We start from the raw sequence: 19,213 nt of genomic DNA, 5'->3' as shown, positions 1-19,213 counted from the left end.
TTTTTTTTTTTTGAGGCAGAGTCTCACTCTGTCACCCAGGCTGGAGTGCAATGGTGCAATCTCAGCTCACTACAACCTCCGCCTCCTGGGTTCAAGCGATTTTCCTGCCTCAGCCTCCTGAGTAGCTGGGATTACAGGTGTGTGCCAGCACACCCAGTTAATTTTTGTATTTTTAGTAGAGACGGGGTTTCACCATGTTGGCCAAGCTGCTCTCGAACTACTGACCTCGTGATCAGCCCACCCCAGCCTCCCAAAGTGCTGGGATTATAGGCATGAGCCACTGCGCCTGACCGCAATAACTTTAAAATGGTGAAAAATGGCACCTAAGCTGAGGGCGAGTGGGTAGTGGAAGAGAAACCATGATGAAGCAAATATCTTTAAAACAAATCCAAATAGAACACACTGGAAGGCAAGGGCAGGTGTAACAGGCATAAAAGAAAAGCCCATGGCATGTAACAACCAAAAAGGAAAAAAAATGAAATAGGGGAAACTGAAATATTTCACCATCATGAGCCAAACTGAAATACTGTGGGGAAGCACTGAAGACAGACATTTTAAAAAAGTTTAGAGAGAATGTGTTCTCAGAAGGGGAGGAATAATATTAAATTATACCCCATGTCAGGGCTGGGGGATTTAGTAATAGGGGACAGGCAGCACTAAAATCTCAAAGGAGATTTTACAGATGGGGTAGGATTTTGTTTTGTTTTGTTTTGAAATGAAGATGCCAAAACAGGCAGATTTCACAACAATTACAAGCAAAAGCATGATTGTCACCATGCATATGAGGAAGAGAAGGACATTCAAGGCGGTAACAGAGAGAGCATCTATCTGACAAATGTTTTTGACTGAGGTAGGCCCTGTTTAGAAAGTTTTTAACCTTAAAAAGGACCAGGCCATGTGTGGTGGCTCACGTCTATAATCCCAGCAGTTTGGGAGCCCGAGGCAGGAGGACTGCTTGAGCCCAGGAGTTTGAGACCAGCCTGGGCAACATAGTGGGACCTCTCTCTACAAAAAATAACAATAATAATAATAATAATAATAATAGCCTGGTGTGATGGTGCACACCTGCGGTCCCAGCTAATCAGGAGGCTGCGGTAGGAGGGATGAGCCCAGGATGTCGAGGCTGCAGTGAGCTGAGGTTGTGCCACCACACTCCAGCCTGGGTGAAAATGCAAGACCCTGTCTCAAAAATAAATAAATAAATAAATAAAAGAAAATGATCAGACAGGCTGTTCATGCAGCTGAAAAGGACTTCAGGATTATGTAGCTCCCTTTGTGGCCAAAGACCCCTTAAGCGCAGAACACTCAGAGCTGGCAATGTATGGAACACAACTAGGTCTTTTACATATAGCATGAAACCTACCCATTTATTCATGCTTGGACTCTACTATAGAGAGTAAACTAGAAACCCAAGCTTAAGAAGCTCTCATTTAAACGAAATGTGGTCGTGCTCCCCCAGGCTCCTTCTGGTTCATACTGCCTGGTGACCTGGAAGCAATTATGACTTTAAAAAACGAAAGAGCTGGAAAATATTCATCTTGAAGCCTGGCCCCGAATCTGTCCTCAAGAGGATAGGCGTGGCCAGTAGACAGTTTAAGGAGGAGGGCTGGGTCAGTGATGACTAATGAGTAAAGAAAACCAACTTTGGGACCTACTCCTCCAATAGAGACCCAGAGCTCTTGGTAAAGCTCCCATAAGACAGAGGCAAACTTTACAGCAGCAAAAGGAGAGGCCACCCCATCATTCCATTTAAGGAACACGGCATCTAAGACACCCCTGAGGAGTTCCAAGAGGCCACTGACACTAAGATCTCAGGGCTAAAGGGAAAAGGGCATGACTTCTGCTCAGAAGTCTTTTAGAGAGAAGGCAAAACTGCTCATTGTTTTCCATGGGAATGTGTACACATACCCAGCAAGGACAACTTTACCTGGTTTAGATGTGGAACTCCTAGTACAGAGCTTGCCCTCCTGATTACTCTACCTTCTTCCACGTGTATTCAACAGACAGTGTTAGGAAACTAACATTCCTGCTTTCCCTACTTCACTACATACCGCAACCCCTGCCCCCAGTGAGGAAGTTCCCCCAATTTAAACCGTTCTGGCCGGGTGCAGTGGCTCATGCCTATAATCCCCACATTTTGAGAGGCAGAGGCGGGTGAATCACTAGAGGTCAGGAGTTCAAGACCAGCCTGACCAACACACCAAAACCCTGTCTCTACTAAAAATACAAAATTGGCTGTGCATGGTGGTGTGCGCCTGCGATCCCAGCTACTTGGGAGGCTGAGGCAGGAGAATAGCTTGAACCTGGGAGGCAAAGGTTGCAGTGACCCGAGATCAGGCCACTACACTCCAGCCTGGGTGACGGAGCTAGACTCCGTGTCAAAATAAATAAATAAATAAACTGTTCTTTAATGATTTAATACATATAAGGGTATTCTAAAATTCTCCTCAGGCTTTCCCCCCAATATCTATATCCCCTTATCTTTCCCTACCATTAACCAAGTATCATTCCCTGAAACTCAAGAGTCCCAGAGACACACCAGGCGCAGTGGCTCATGCCTGTAATCCCGGCACTTTGGGAGGCCGGAGTGGGCAGATCACTTGAGGCCAGGAGTTTGAGACCAGCCTCGATCAACACAGTGCAACCCATCTCTACTAAAAAATACAAAAATTAGCCAGGTATGGTGGTGTGCACCTATAATCCCAGCTACTCAGGAGGCTGAGGTAGGAGAATCGCTTGAACCTGGGAGGCAGAGATTGCAGTGAGCCAAGATCACGCCACTGCACTCCAGCCTGAGTAACAGAGTGAGACTCCATCTCAAAAAAAAAAAAAAAAAAAAAGAGTCCCATAGACATGCCCCAAACACTTTACTTTGCTTCCCTTCATGCCAAGGGGGTTCCTCTACCACCACACACAAAAAATCAACTAGAAATAATCTGCCAGGCAACTTAAAGGAGGAAGAAGGGCCCTTTGTGCTATTCATCCCAAAGTTCTGCCTGACTAAAAGTCTATTCTAGCACTTTCTACTTCCCCTGGATTTTTTTTTCCTATCCAAATATTTCCACTGGTATCTACCCCAAGGGATCAGTCTTATAAGGCATATTGTATTTGCCCAGATACATGAATTCTGATACTTAGTGGGAAGCCTAAGTAGTTGCCGGCACACGGGTCTAGCATGGACACCTTCACAGACTCTTTGGGTACTTCCATGTCTAAAACCTTACCTATAAACATTTATGAGACTGGATACAAAGGAATGTTAACTGCCTGTTAAACACATGAGCGTTTACTCATTCAAATGAATGGAGTTACCCCAAAGTAGTCGCCTCAGGACGCTGGACAGTCATCTCAGCTGAGCAGCCAGGGCTCGCAATCTCCCTGGAGCTCCTCTGTTAGCATTAGCATCCAGACCCATGCTATACCCTTTTCACTCTCCTCACTAGTGCTGGATCCCATCCTTTCAGGGTCAATCTGATGTTTAGGAACATCCAAAATCCATTCAGAACCATCTACTCAAACAGCAGCAATATTAGACAGAACCATCTTATCAAGTAATGCCTTGAAAAGTGATATACTCTAGCACCCATAGCCTACACTGGGGTGGGAAAACTTGGAGAACACTCCCAGTCCCCACTTCTCAGCCATCTCAGACTATCTCTCTATGTCCATTTACCATGTCACCTGCAAAATGGGAATAAACTACTAGTCCCTACCAAAAATTGGGAATAATATGAACACACTTATAAAAGGACCATAGGCTGGCCAGGCATGGTGGCTCACACCTGTAATCCCAGCACTTTGGAAGGCCGAGGCGGGAGGATCACTGGAGGTCAGGAGTTCACAACCAGCCTGGCCAACATGGTGAAACCCTGTCTCCACTAAAAATACAAAAATTTAGCTAAGCATAGTGACCGGCACCTGTAATCCCAGCTACTTGGGAGGCTGAGGCAGCAGAATCTCTTGAACCCGGGGGTCAGACCTGAGATTGTGCCACTGCACTCCAGCCTAAGCCACAAAAGTGAGACTCAGTCTCAAAACAAAACAAAAAGGACCACAGGTAATCTATTACAAGAATGAAGTTGTCCAATGCAAAAGTTTTAATCTTTTGCTTACATTTCTTTTTCTTTTCTTTTCTTTTTTTTTTTTTGAGATGGGTCTTGCTCTGTAACCCAGCCTGGAGTACAATGGCATGATCATGGCTCACTGCAGCCTTGACCTCCCAGGCTCAAGCAATCCTCCCACCTTAGCCTCTCAAGCTGTTGTGACTATAGGTGTATGCCACCACACCTGGCTAATATAAAAAATTCTTCAGTACCGTCAGGTTCTCCCTGTGTTGCCTAGACTGGTCTCAAACGATCCTCCTGCCTTTGCCTCCCAAAGTGCTAAGATTACAGGCGTGAGCTAGTGTGCCTGGCCTCACTTACATCTTCATACCACCAGATTCTTTTTGCTTTCTACCTATTACTATGATACTTTTTTCTATTACTCAAACAGGACTCACTTCCATTTCCTGCTGTAGGAAAATAATTTTACTCCATTTAACAAAAATACCTCCTCACAGCTGTATACTAGACCTAGGCTCTAGCTACAAGATTTTATACAACTTCTAGATGTCATAGACATATAGAAAACTTAAGTGATCATTGTGAAATTAATCAGTTCCTTCAAAACGCAAAGCAACCTCAAAATGTCACCCTAAATAGCTAGGGTTATTTTTTGAGTACTTCTAATTTCCGCTAGACCAAAAACATGAATTGGCTTTCCTTAATCTCGTTCTTCACTACAACCATATAAATATTTAGTGTATTTTTCACACTCCAAAGTTGAATCATCATAATATGAGACATTCTGAATCCCTTTTGAGATCTGGGTCCTGCCTGCCATAGACTGTGACAGTGGCCCTCTGGTGTCTCCATTTCAGTATGCCATATTCATGATATGCAATTTTTCATCTAAAGATGATTCCTGGCTGGGCATACTGGCTCATGCCTGTAATCCCAACACTTTGAAAGGCCGAGGCAGGCAGATCACTTGAGCCCAGGAGTTCCAGACCAGCCTTGGCAACATGGTGAAACCCCATCTCTACAAAAAATACAAAAATTAGCCAGTCCCTGGTCTCCAAATAAATAAATATATACATAAAAATTGTTTTAAAAAAGACATTTCTTCCTCACCCAACTTTTGCTTTTATAAGTCTCCTGGACTACATACACAGATATTTGGAAAGATCATTATCAGGTTATTCTTTCTATTCTCTCACAATAGAACAGACTCAGCTATGGGTTCAACTAACTTTATATACGTTACTCATTCAAAGGTATATCTATATAGCTTTCATTAAACAGTATTAGCTCAAAGAGTGGTTGTTGTTATTTTGAGACTGGGTCTCAACTCTGTCACCCGGGGTTAAGGGCAGTGGCATAATCACAGCTTGCTGTAGCTGTAGTCCTGGGCTCAAACGGCCCTCCCACCTCAGCTTCCCAAGTAGCTGGGACTACAGGCACATGCCACCATGCCTGGCACCATAAAACCCAGGTAATTTTTGTATTATTTTATAGAGACAGGGTCTTGTCACATTGCCCAGGCTGGTCTTGAACTCCTGGACTCAAGCGATCCGCCCATGTTGGCCTCCCAAAGTACTTTATTATCACTGGAGCCACAGGAAATACTTCATGGGCAAGGCTGCTACAGGAGCACAAATAGAGGCGGAAGAAGGGTGAAGGAAAGGTGAGAGAGGGTCTGCTAGCTACCTGCTGCCCAGGTGAGAATGAGCATAAACAAAGGGTTAAGCATCACATGAAGGGCATGGGGGTCCTTGGAGGTGTGGGACCCACAGAACCAATCAGATGGGCTCCCTGAGGCCACCTGACCAGAACTTCGGGTATCTGATAAGCAGGATAGCGAAGAAGGGGCTCCGAGAGGAGAGGAAGGCAATGAAGCTGCCTGCTGGCACAGGATGCCTTCGCCAGCGAGTCCAGGAGACGGCAGTATTCAGGACCCAGCTCAAGCCAGCAGTGGAATATCTATAATAAGGACTGGAAGCTCACTGCCCTAACAAAAATGATGCTGCCGCTTAATTCAACCCTGATATGGAATTATTTCAGTTGTCCAAAGTAACAATATTCTTTGTGGGTCACTGTGACACTGTAAAATATTTTGTTCCTAACAGACGGTATAAACTTTGTGAATCTTTGCTGAAAAAAAGAAAGGCCTGAGCCACTGCCTCTGCCTCAGAGTTTCAGACTCGCACTATTGAATCATCCTGCTACCAGTCCATAGGTTCCCCAAGACTATTATATTAGGTTGGTGCAAAAGTAATTGCAGTTTCTGCCATTGAAAGTAATGACAAAAACTGCAATAATTTTTGCACCAACCTAATAGAAAGAATATTCTTGGCCATCATGGTGGTTCACATCTGCAATCCCAGCACTTTGGAAGGCTGAGGCAGAAGGATCCCTTGAGTCTAGGACCTCCAGACCAGCCCGGGCAACATAGAGAAGATGCTGTCTCTATAAAAAGTAAAAAAACAATTTTTTGAAATAAAGTGTTATTCTGTTGCCCAGGCTGGAGTGCAATGTTGTGATTATAGGTCACTGCAGCCTTGATCTCCCGGGCTCAATCAATCTTCCCACCTCAGTCTCCAGAGAAGCTAGGACCACAGATGTGGCTATCACACCCAGCTAATTTTTGTATTTTTTATAGGGGTAGAGTTTTGCCATGTTGTCCAGGCTAGTCTCAAATTCCTGGGCCCAAGCAATCTGCCAGCCTCGGCCCCCCCAATGTTGTGGGATTATAGGTGTGAGCCACTGTGCCTGGCTCAAAACATTTTTTAAAAATCAGCTGGGCCTGGTGGTACGGGCCTGTGGTCCTAGCTACTCGGGAGGCTGAAGTGTGAAGATCACGTGAGCCTGGGAGGTCGAAGCTGCAGTGAGCCGTGTTCGCACCACTGTACTCCAGCCTGGGCAATAGAGCAAGACTCCATCTCAAAAACAAAAATAAAATAAAAAGAATATTTTCTGCCAGGCGCAGTGGCTCATGCCTATAATCCTAGCACTTTGGGAAGCCAAGACAGGAGGAATGCTTGAGCTCAGGCATTTGAGACCAGCCTGGGCAACATAGGGAGATCTTGTCTCTACTAAAAATAAAAATTAAAAAAAAATTGTCTGGGCGTGGTGGCCTGTCCCAACTACTCGGGAGGCTGAGACAACAGAGCCAGACCCTGTCTCAAAAATAAATAAATAGGCCAGGCACAGCGGCTCACACTTGTAATCCCAGCACTTTGGGAGGCCAAGGTGGATGGATCACTTGAGGTCAGGAGTTCGAGACCAGCCTGACCAACATGGCAAAACGCCATCTCTACTAGAAAAAAATACAAAAATCAGCTGGGTGTGGTGGCGGGTGCCTGTAATCCTGGCTACTCGGAAGGCTGAGGCAGGAGAATCACTTGCACCCAGGTGGCAGACATTGAAGTGAGCTGAGATTGTACCATTGCACTCCAGCCTGGGCAACAAGAGCAAAACTCTGTCTCAATAAATAAACAAAAAAAATAAATAAAATATAAAAATTAGCTGGGTGTGGTGGCTCACACCTGTAGTTCCAGCTACTCGGGAGGCTGAGGCAGAAGAATCACTTGAACCCAGGAGGCAGAGGTTGTAGTGAGCCGAGATCACACCACTGCACTCTAGCCTGGGCAACAGAGTGAGACTTGGTTTCAAAATAAATAAATAAATAAAATAAAAATAAAATAAACACAGCAGCCGTTTTCAAAAAGCAATGGTTTTTTAAAATGTCACCCATGGCCCAAAATATCCCCTAAAGTTTCAACTGGATGTACATGCCTCAGTTCCTGTCCTGAAATATTGAGTGGTGTTACAATATAGCAGTTAAAGAAGTCGCCACTTCCACCTCAAAGGTGGATGCAGTGATGAGTCAAGCTCTTTCTTCCTAGCACATTGTAAATGCTAAATGTGTACTAATACAACAGGAATATGGAGAAAGAGGACAGAGAATCAAGATATAAGGGAACCAGTCAGGAGCTGTTGATAGTTTTCATGCTGCCTCCATGTTTACTATAACATAATAGAATACAATTGAAAAAGAAAAATTAGATAATAATATAATAATAGTTCCCATTTATTGGCACCTACTATGGGCCTGGCATCATTTTGTGTAACCCTCACAGCCCTGTGAAATTGGTATTATCATCTCCATTGTACAGATGAGAAAGCTGAGGCTCAAGAAAGTTAAGTGAGTCGGGCCTGGTGGCTAACGCCTGTAATCCCTGCACTTTGGGAGGCTGAGGCAGGAGGATCACCTGAGGTCAGGAGTTGGAGACCAGACTGGCCAACATGACAAAACCTCATCTCCATTAAAAATACAAAAATTAGCCAGGCATGGGGACGGGTGCTTGTAATCCCAGCTACTTGGGAGGCTAAGCCGTGAGAACTGCTTGAATCCGGGAGGCGAAGGTTGCAGTGAGCTGAGATTGTGCCACTATACTCCAGCCTGGCCAACAGAGTGAGATTCTGTCTCAAAAAAAAGAAAGTTAAGTGAAGGCATGGCATGGTGGCTTGCGCCTATAATCCCAACACTTTGGGAGGCTGAGGTGGGTGGATCACTTCAGGTTAGGAGTTCGAGACCAGCCTGGCCAACATGGTGAAGCCCATCCCTACTAAAGATACAAAAATTATCAGGGTATAGTGGTAGGTGCCTGTAATGCCAGCTACTCAGGAGGCTGAGGTGGGAGAATAGTTTGAACCTGGGAGGAAGAGGTTGCAATGAGCCAAGATAGCACCACTGCACTCCAGCATGGGTGACAGAGCAAGACTCCATCGCAAAAAAAAAAAAAAAGAAAGAAAGAAAGAAAGAAAAAGAAAGTTAACTGAAGGCCTGGTGCAGTGGCTCATGCCTGTAATCCCAACAACATTTTGGGAGGTTGAGATGGGGAAATCACGATCACTTAAGGTCAGGAGCTCGAGACCGGCCTGGTCAACATGGTGAAGCCCCATCTCTACTAAAAATACAAAAATTAGCCAGGTATGGTGGTGGGCACCTGTAATCCCAGCTACTCAGGAGGCTGAGATGGGAGAATAGCTTGAATCCAGGAGGCGGAGGTTGCAGTGAGCTGAGATCACGCCACTGCACTCTAGCCTGGGTGACAGAGCAAGACTCCATCTCATGGGGGGAGTGAAGAAAGTTAAGTGACTTGCCTCCTACCACACAGCTAGGAAGTAGAAGGGCAAGTGCTCTAACCTGAGGTTGTCTGTCTTCAGAGGCCCCCCAGGTAATTCTGATGAGCTCAAGTTTGAGAAGCACTGTACTATACTAACTGGGGTGTGGTACCACCAAGTTAAACTGAGTAAAGTCTCATTATCGGAAGACAATTCTCTCATGGACTCAAGTATCGAATGCATCAACTCACCTCTGTGATCAGTCATATACAGTGCACTTCTCCACAAAACTTGGAAAAAAACAAAAATCTGCTTGTTCTCCTTGTCCCTGGACATCAGCATTGTAACAAAACGCAACTGTATCCTTAAATGGCACTAAGGCTATGATTTCTAGGCATACCTTAGTAATGAGGTAACCAAATTTTGTTTCTTAGCAGACCGACGGTAAAGAAGCCCAAAACACAAAGCTTTCCCCGCTCCTTGGTACTCTGGATTCCTCACAGACCTTTAGCTTAAGGTTTTCTTAAAATCCAAATGAAGAGGTATCTTACCTCACATACTGTGATGAGTAACTCTGAAAATTACCACATTTTACAAATAATACATCAGTTCTATTCAAATTCATCAAAATCCATTGACCAGGGAAAATATGACTTTGACATGCAGCCTGAAGTTACTTTTTTAAAAAAAAAAAAAAAATTCTTTTTTATGCTTTATGGCAAAAGGGTGGCTTCTGCTTAGAATAAAAAAGAAGGAAACTAGAACAGCATATTTGAATTGTGGGGATAGAAACACAGTTAAATTGTACTCTTGACCAGAATAAAACTTCAGTTCACCAAAGAAAGTTCTTATCATAAAAGATTGCTTTTAAGTTATGAACAGTGGGAAAGGGAATGATTTAATTTAGAAAGGGAACCGTTTCTATATTATTTTAAGGATAACCATTCAAAAATGGGCATTATTAAAGCCTAGTTCATATGTGAAATTATATCAAATACTGTACTAATATCCTAGTGGCTGAAAAATAGATATTACCTCCCTCTTTGGCCATCCTGACACTAAACGTCCTGGCAAGCATGGACTCACACCTAATTCAAACTCCGGCTTTAAGAAACTTCCCTTCTCTTTGAAAACTCAAAGGCCGAGGGTCTTCCGTCCGGGATATGTAATCATCAGTGACTTCTCCCTTTTCCTATTCTCCCCAACAGTTGTGTCACTTTCCCCAGCACCCTCTCCGTTCCACTCCAGTGTTCACTTTCCCACCCAAACTTGACCTCGAGTTTCTTCGCTCTGATTCTGATGCTGACTGGCCCTGAAGAACAGCTCTCTACTCTCCTTGACCATTCTATTTCATCCCAAGCTTAGATCAGCCCAGAATCAATGAATTACTCCATTTGGCCTGCAGTCCAAGCCCTGATTAGAGCCTCTCTTCCATGCCCCTAACCCCACCCTCCAATTCTGGCCCCCAGGCTCTCATGCCACTTACTGTTCTTTATCCAGTTTCACCCTGAAATTTCCATCACTCGCATCCAATACCTAGGATCCTTCCCACCTGCACACTGGAAGCACTGGTGTATTCCCACTTTTTCCTTCGTTCAAGGCCACTCTATTTAGGACAGTGAATCCCTCCCCACGTTCAGTATCCTTACTTTAGTCTAGATTTTCTAATTAATGTATAGATGTGTAAGGCCTGGATCCCAGCTAACTTCTGCTTCCCGGGCCCTCCCAGGGCAGTGGCTATCAAAGGCAAGCTTTTCCGTTCCCTAACACCAGCTCTAAAAGACATCTGAGTAAACGTCTTCCTCCTTTGGCTCTTAATTCCCCTCTTTTTTTCTCATATTCGGCCTTTTTAACCTGTATATAATCTCTAAGTTTCCTATTTCCTTATGGATAAATATGCTTGTATTTCTCTCTAAATGCCAGTTTCTCCCCAACCCTACTTTTACCCCAGATCTTCCTTCTCTCTACCCCAACATTAGTGATTCCAGCATGAAACTGTAAAGAGCTTTAAGAGTTCTTCAAACTTTGCTGTGGAAAACATTGTCCTGGAGATTTCAAGATCTGACTTTTTCCTTAGTTGGCCCTTGGGACCAGGAATGATCACCTTTCTTTTCCTTTCATTGCTCAACCAACCCTCTTCCTGACTTCTCTTTCTTGCCTTCCTGCCTTCTAGTGTCCAAGTCCTTTTTTTCTCATAATTCTGTTTCTGTCAAAGAAGCCCCTCCCTACAGCCCATAATCCAGACTAAAATTGTCTTTCTTTTTCTTTTTTAGATGGAGTCTCGCTCTATTGCCCAGGCTGGAGTACAGTGGCGCGATCTTGGCTCATTGCAATCTCCACCTGCCAGGTTCAAGACATTCTTGTGCCTCCACCTTCCAAGTACCTGGAATTACAGGCACACCCCCACCACACCTGGCTAACGTTTGTGTTTTTAATAGAAATAGGGTTTCGCCATGTTGGTCAGGTTGGTCTTGAACTCCTGACCTCAAGTGATCCGCCTGCCTCGGCCTCCAAAACTGCTGGAATTACAGGTATAAGCCACCGCACCTGGCCCATTTTTTTCTATATCATGAACTGCATCATAAATAAAGCAGAGCCCTCTGGAGGAACCCCCTTTTCTTCCCAAGAATGTCTATGTCATTGAGAAAGTGATCCTCCCTCTTTCTCTACCCTTTCCTGGCAAATCAAAATAGCCAGACCCACATAAGTGTTCCTGGTGCAGCCATCATGTCTTATGTATGTCCCTCCACTCTGCCGGATGCAGACTCCAGCAGCAGAGCTCACCAGGGCCTTAGCTTTTCTTTGTCCTGCACCAACAATGTGATTTGCTGTCCCTTCCTTATTGGCCTATCCTAAAAAAAAAAAAAAAAAAAAAAAACTAGTCCTCCTGAACTCAGACATCAGTGTCCCCTCTCCTTCCTCCATCAATGACTTACAGCCAGGACAAAAAGAAACCGGGCCGGGTGGATCACCTGAGGTCAGGAGTTCAAGACCACCTGGCCAACATTGGAAAACTCCGTCTCTACTAAAAATACAAAAAATTAGCCAGGTGTGGTAGTGGGGGCCTGTAGTCCCAGCTACTCTGGAGGGTAAAGCAGGAGAATCGCTTGAACCCAGGAGGCGGAGGTTGCAGTGAGCTGAGATTGTGCCACTGCACTCCAGCCCAGGCAACAGAGTAAGACTCCATCTCAAAAAAAAAAAAAAAAAGAAAGAAAGAAAGAAAAGAAAAGAAAAGAAACCTGCCCTTGCTGCAAAGCTGGTATCAAGATCAGCCCTCTTAAGGTCAATTTAGTCAGGGTCTGTGCCCCAAGGCCTGTGCCTTTCATCCCTCACATCTGCCCCAAGGGCAATTGCCTAAGTTGCCCTGTCAAAAGATGTCCACCTAACAACATCCTCATGACTTAGTCAAGATGGCCACGTCCCTAAACTCCACTATCAACCTTCAGATTCTCTTGACTCACCAAGCCCCTTGCTCCTCCCAGCTCCCTCAGTCTTTACTACTAACTTTTCACCACCCTTGAAATTGTACAGGCTCTTCCCCAGCCTTTTGCTTCTATTTGGAGCCCCGGGATGATTCTTAAAATTAGGTTATCCCATTTAATCCCCAATGGAATCCCCCAAATTTCTTTCCTACATACTGTCATCTTTAGTACCACTGGTGAGATCACCATCCAATTAAAGTGCCCTAAACTCTGCAACAAACATCCTCCACTGTGCCAACTACCATCTCCCCCATAATAAAGCTTCCTCAATTCCAACGTTCAAGAACAAGACATATTAACAGTAAAGTAGATGACCTTTAAAGTCCCTTCCAACCTTGAAATTTTACTATCAACCTAATCCACACCCAACCCCAAATGCATCCACATTTATTTTCCCATGTAACTCAACGGCGTGCTTTTGATGAAGAGCCTTCTAAGTTCAAAGAAGCACAGGGCTAGCCCACTGTAACGCTAACCTACAACTCATTTCCAGAAGTCTCACTGAAGATTTTTGCAATTGTACTCCACCTCTGTACCAGAGGGACGACCTCCAAACTGCCTTAAGAGTAGCCAAGCTATGGCACAAAGTTACCGGGCCCCCTTCCCACACACGTGTAAAGAGCCTCTAAACCCTAGGCTAGGTGCTTGCTTGCCAAAGGATGCCTGTCCTTACCATCTACTCAGCAGACACCAAGAATGATGATCACCCCATCGACAGTTTCCATCAGCCAACACTGAAAATTTCAAAACAATAAAACAAAAACATAGTGCTAGTGCTTCCACTCAGGGAGGGAGAAGGTGCAAGCGGAATAGAAGGGCACCCCCACGGGCCTGTGCTGTTGGCCTCCCGGGTTTGCAGTGTTTCCCTCCCACCTTTCCCCTCGACCACGTCTTTCCCTACAACGGGCTCCCGCACCTCCATAACGCGAAATCCCCAGCCGAGGTGCGGCCGGCTCCTCCCAGCCTTGCCCCGGACGTCCCTCTGGCCCAGCCTTCCTCTCGGCGGGACCCCGGCGAAGAGGGCCCCCTCCACCGTCCAGTTCACCTCCCTATCCCTTCCCCGGCCTCTTAGCTCCCCTGCAGGGCTCTGTCCCGAAGCCGAACCTCGAGGAGCCAAGCCCACGAGGCCCGTCGCGGGACCCACACCCCCCTTCCTTCTCCCAGCACCTCGTCCTCCATGCACCCGGCCCCCGGGGCTCCTCGTCGTCGTCGTCCCGGCTCGTACCGCCCCCCGTCGGGGGCTCCACCCCCCGCCTGCCCCCGCCCCCAGGACGGCCCCCTCCCCACCGCGCGCCGCCTGCGCCCTCTGCCCCGGCACGGGACTCTCTTTGGCCTCCGTTCCCCGCCCAGAAGCGGCGGCGGCGGCGGCGGCGGCAACGGCTGCGGCGGCCCCAGCAGGAGCAGCAGCGGCGGCGGCGGCAGCGGCGGCGGCAGCAGCGCCGCCCCGGCCCCGCCCCGCCGCCCGCCGGAGCCCCACGCCCCGCCCGCCCGCCCCGCCGCCGGACTGCTCCCCCCGAAGCCCACCACTAAGCCCTCCCACTCCCCGGCCGCGATCCGCTCGAATCCAGCTCCGCTGGGCCTGCTGTCCGTTCCTCACGCCCCTTAGGACCCAGGGTGGGGGAGCCCTGGGGTTCGCGGCCATCCCTCTCCCTCCTTCTCCAAGGGCCGGGGGATTGCCCCTGATCCCGAAACCCGGCCCCGTAACCGGAGCCTCCCTCCTTCCAGCCCTCGGCTTCGCTCGCCGACCCCTTGCCTCCAGGCCTGGCGCGAAGCGGGTGGAGGGCTAGCACGCCGGATCTCCCCCCTGGCATGCTGGGGCTAGTGTGAATTGCCCCCATCTTATCTTCCTTCAATTTAAGCCCCCTCCCCGCCGCGCCCGGCCAGGCGGCCCCCGCCCCTAGAGCGAGGGCAGCGGAGCCAGGGCGCTCCGAAGTCATCCCCCGCCTTTTTTCCAGGGACTCGGATAATTGCCCCTGCCCCCATCACAGCACTCCCACTCCCGAACCCAGGCCCCGCCGCCACCTAGGGGTACCCCTTACCCTACGGTTCCCGCACCCCAGCGCCGGGAAGAAAGCAGCCCTGAAGAGCACCCGTCTCACCTCCCCTCTGAGGTTGGAGGGTATTTTCTCCTGGTCTCTTCAAGACTTCATCACGGACACCCCCCCCCAAAAAAAACAAGCCTTTTCTCGCCCTTCCCTGCTAGCCAGCCTCCCTTCGCGAAGATCGTCGGATCCTTGGATCCAGGGTTGGGGTCAGGTAGTTAACAAGACCATAGCCTCCACCTCCCTTTCCGAGGAGTAGGGTAATTCCTACGGTTTCCCCCCCAGGATCAACCGACCCCCGTTTCCATGGAGACCCCCGCCCAGCCGGGAAGAAGACTCTCGGATCGTGGCGAACAAGACTCACCTGGCTAAGAGAGAAGGGGGTCGAGGAGGGGGTAGGGCAAGGCAGGGAATGGGGTACTAAGGTGGGAAGTGGAGGGGAGCTGTCCCGAAGGGAGGGGCGAAGACAGAGCAAGCTCCAGGGAGCGCTACGTCCGGGGACACGAAGAGGACGGCGCCCCCGGGGGGCAAGCCGAGCGGCCGCAGGGAGAAGAAGGGACAGGGTTGGAGAAAGGCTTAAGATAGAAAGAAGCGGGTGGGGGGATACGAAAAAGCCGGGGAGTCAAAAGGGGTGGAGGGGTTGGGGGAGAGAGAAAAAAGACGCACCTGTTCCCGGGTCGGCTCCGCGGGGAGGCTCAGGCCGCCACCCGGGCTCCCTCTTACTCCCTCTTAACCGTCACCCGCCTAATACTGCCCAGATCTGATGCCCCCCTCCGCCCCTTATCACCACCGACCTCCTTCTCCTCTCTCTCGGCGGCGGCGGCGGTCGGACTCTAGGAACTGAGAGGAAGAAGGGAGGGCTCAGCAAAGCGGAGGAGAGACAGAGCCACACACTGGCAGCAGCCGCGGCGAGCGAAAGAGTGAGGGGGAGAGCGGTGTGTGTGTGTGTCTGTGTGCGAGCGAAGCCTGGTGGAGTGGGTGCCGGTCGCAGGGCTCGACGGGAAGTGGAGTCCGGCTGGGTCCGCAGGCGGCGCCAACCCCCGCGCCATCGGACTACAACTCCCAGAATGCCGCCTACGCGGGTTGGGGGGAACGGGGAGGAGGAGGCGAAGGGAGGGAGCCAGCAAGAGAGGGAGGGACGAAAGCAGGGAGCAAGCGGCGGCGAAGGGGGCAGAGCCAAGCAGCCCCGGTGACACTGGGAGGGGAGGAGAGGAGGAGGGGATCGCTCAGAAGACCGAGCGGATTCTGGAGAGGGAGGCAGCAGTGGCTGCAGCAAGCCGGGCAAAAAGCTAGACTCCCGGGAGAGGCGGAGGCGCTCAATCTGCGGGGCTGCAGGAGCCCCACGCCCCCCCCCACCTCGACGTCCCTCAAAAGGGGAGGTTGAGGAAGGGAGAGGGTCAGTGAGTAGGGGCCAAGGGGTTCTCTCTCTTTCTTCCAAGGCTCTCCACCTTATGCCCAGACCTGACTTTCTCAGGCCACTGGTGCCGATCCAGTGTGCAAATCTGGAGACCCCAGATCTCCTCTGCCCGGCAGCACAAAACAGACGCATTCAGTCCCCTTCTCCCAGGGGCCTGAGGGAGGCTCCCCTTGCAGGCAGGGCGTGACTCCCCCTTCTTCCCGCCCCCCTTACCGTCGTCGCCACCCCCCCATCTCCCTCCCCGGAACCCCTCCCCTGAAGCCGGGGCTCGCCTCTCTCTCTCCCCGCCAAGACACGGAGTCCCTCTGGGGATGACTACCCAGCCCCCTCCCTTATACTGGGCCCCTACCCACCAGTATCCCCTTCTTAGCGTTGCCCCCTCACCGAAGTAATGGTGGGGGCGACCTGAGTTGTACTGGTTTCTACTTTCCCTCCGAGGCTAGCGGTCCTTCGCGAAGCCGACCCTGTGTAGAAATAGAGAAGCACATTAATACTCCCGTCCCCCCTCCCCCCCAGGTTTGGATACCCGTGGAAGTGGCTCACAAGAAAGACGGGTTGGTAGTGGAAGTGAACTGGGGGTGAATCCCAATTTTCAAACCTCATCCCTGCCGTGGAAATCCAGGTATTCGTCCTTTTGCTTAAAAGCCATTAAATCGCTTGGGTGGGGGGGGGTAAATTAAGCCCCAATGTCCACGCGACTTGAAGCGACGCTACCTTGTAGGAATAAGATATGAACCAGGTTGCCGCCGCGAGAAGGAAAGTATACCCCCCGTCGCCGTCCACCCCCAAAAACACATACCCCTAGGAAAGTCAGATGGCTGAAGACGGGGGAAGACGATAGGAGTGCTGGAGAGTAAAAAGATCGTGGCAGGGAGGGTCCGTGGCCCCCCCACGAGAACAGAATCCAGATGCTAAGAGGTGGGTGGGGGGTGCGGCAAATCGTAGACGGTGTCTTTCCTCGCTTTTCCCGGAATCGCCGCCCGATCACCGTCTAACACTCGGAGTTGCTTACCACTCATTCCCCTAGCCCCATTTGTGCGCGTGAGGCGGCTGGAGCCCGGGAAGCCCGGGCACAAACTCCGCGGAAGCTGGCCTTCGCTGCCGCCGCGCGGCCGCGGGCCTCCCTCCCTCCGCTCGCGGCCCCGCCGATCTACCTTCGCCCCCGGCCGAGCCAGACCCCGCTCACAACTCCACGCCCCTACTCCACCCCCCGCTCTCCCTCCCCTCGCCCTCTCCCTGCGGGTCCGGCCCAGCCCCGAGCGCCGCCCCGCCCTACCGCTCGGTCCTGAGCCCAGCAAGTGCCCCGAACTCGCCCCCCGCCCCCACGCCCAGGCCAGTCCGGCCAGGCCTGGTTTCCCCCTCCCGCCGCGCCCCGCCCCCGAATCCACGTCCTACTTCGCCACCCAACTCGGCCCGGTCTCGGTTCGGCCCGCGCCCAAGCCACCGGAGTCCCCAATTCGGTCCGGTGTACGGCCACCTACCCCGCCCTTGCCTGGGTGCCGGCCTGGCCCGCTGCCTGCGCCCGCCGAGCTGGCCCAAGCGCGCGGTCCGGGTCCAGATCCAGGTGCCGGCCTCGGTCCCGGCAGTGTTGCCGCGACTCGCCACGAGGGCTCGTTCCACGCAAGATCGGAACCCACGCAGGGTGGGGGCCGCGGGAAGCAAGTTTCTTTATCCTCCCCCCGCCCCCGCCGCAGGGCCGCACCATTCCCCCACCACCCCCGCCTCACGGCGCCCCCTTTACCTGGGCAGAGCCCCCTGCCACTGTTGCAACTTTGCTCTTCTCCACGCCGCCGGGGAAGCGGGTGAAGCAGGAGGAGGGAGGTGGCGGTGGGGGGGTGCTGGGATCAGGCCGCTGGGCTCCGGGAGGACACGTGGGGGAGGAGGGGAAGAAGGAGGAGGAAGGGGGGGCGGGCCTGCAGTTCTCGGGGCTCCCCCTGCCAGCCCCGGGCAAGCCGGAACCTCGCCGGGCAGCCGCAGACCCCGCACTGGCCACGGGGGAAGAACTGAGCCACCTTCCTTGGCCAGCCCCCGGCTCCAGGAAGGGGGGTCGAACAACGCGCCGTTCGAGTCGGAGAGCGAGCGTTTTCGCTCGTGCTCTGTGTGACTCTCTTCCCCCTGTTTAGCCTCAGTGTATGTTGGAGGGACGCGAAGGGTCTTGCGTGCGGTGGCCGGACGCCCCGCCCCTCCCCCGGCCCCCTACGTCCCCACCCTGGGCGACCTCAGTGCGTGGTTCTGGCGCTCAGGCTCCGAGGCCGCCCGCGGGAGCAGCCCCAGCCCCGGCGCCGAAGTGGGACAGGTGCTGGGGAAAGGAAAATGCCGGGGCTCGCCGCCTCGCCTCTTGTCTCCCGGGCGGCCCACTCTTTGTGACAACCTCCCCAGCTGCAAACCCCCTGGGCCACCCTCAGCAGGCAGCCCCCACCTGGGCGTGGAGGCATCTGGAGATGGAGGGAGCGAGAGACCCAAGGGAGGAAGAAGGAGGAAGGGGATGAAAGGTCTGTTGTAAAGTGGGAAGCCTGCACGATTCGGAGCCAAAAGCCCAGCTCTAGAGGACTCGGCTTCTGCCAGCTTTCCTTGGGCTCCTCAGTCACCTATCCGAGCCCCCTTGACCTTTACCCTTTACCCTAACGACTCCCTGCCTGGCCAAAGGAAAAAACCCTCGTGTGTGTTTACATCCCAGGCCATCCCTGGGACTGAAGGGCTGAGAAGCTTGCGGTCCACAGTCGAACTCTGATGACTTTACATTGACTCCGAAGAGAGCAGCCAGCAGCTTGCGAAGGAGCTGAAGCTGCCGGCCGATTTGCTTTCAGTCTTAGGGTGTTTCTTAGCAGCTGTAGCCCTGAGCCCGTGATAGGGACTTCAAAGGCATTGCCTCAGCCTAGAGGGTATTAGGGGAGGTGCCCAGCAGTTCCTGGAGGATTCAGTGCTTTGTAAACGGAATTTGAAATGAATAGCAGGAATTTGAAAAAAGTCTTTATGTGCAGATATATTGATATTATTTATTATATATTTGTCCATGCTGAGGAAGTCAGAGGGGTCATCTGGACTAGAAGGAAGCCCTGCTGGATTAATGTCTTCCTCGTCCTCTTCCCCACCCCACCTCCC

The 19,213-nt window shown here is 50.9% G+C and overlaps 1 protein-coding gene across 7 annotated transcripts in view; it reads right to left on the bottom strand.

Moving 5' to 3' along the window:
- BCORL1 (BCL6 corepressor like 1) overlaps positions 1 to 17,951 on the bottom strand; it is a 77,100-nt gene extending 59,149 nt beyond the window's left edge. For 3 of the 7 annotated variants that reach the window (XM_032260175.1, XM_032260171.1, XM_032260177.1), the window contains exons 1-2: positions 17,853 to 17,951; positions 16,496 to 16,575 (exon numbers count right to left, since the gene is read on the bottom strand). The gene's annotated coding sequence lies outside the window, so the exon portion shown is untranslated. Of the gene's footprint in view, positions 1 to 15,488; positions 16,297 to 16,495; positions 16,576 to 17,123; positions 17,253 to 17,852 lie in introns of those variants that run through there. The other 4 variants (XM_032260172.1, XM_032260174.1, XM_032260173.1 and 1 more) reach the window with 4 other exon arrangements.
- Positions 17,952 to 19,213: the final 1,262 nt, after the last annotated feature.

Source organism: Sapajus apella, unplaced genomic scaffold (genome assembly GCF_009761245.1).
Source record: "Sapajus apella isolate SASKATOON/1434 unplaced genomic scaffold, GSC_monkey_1.0 scaffold115, whole genome shotgun sequence".
In the NCBI taxonomy this organism is placed as follows: Eukaryota; Metazoa; Chordata; class Mammalia; order Primates; family Cebidae; genus Sapajus; species Sapajus apella.
Note: the sequence above shows the minus strand (reverse complement) of the source record. Positions and strands in the feature narration are given on the sequence as shown.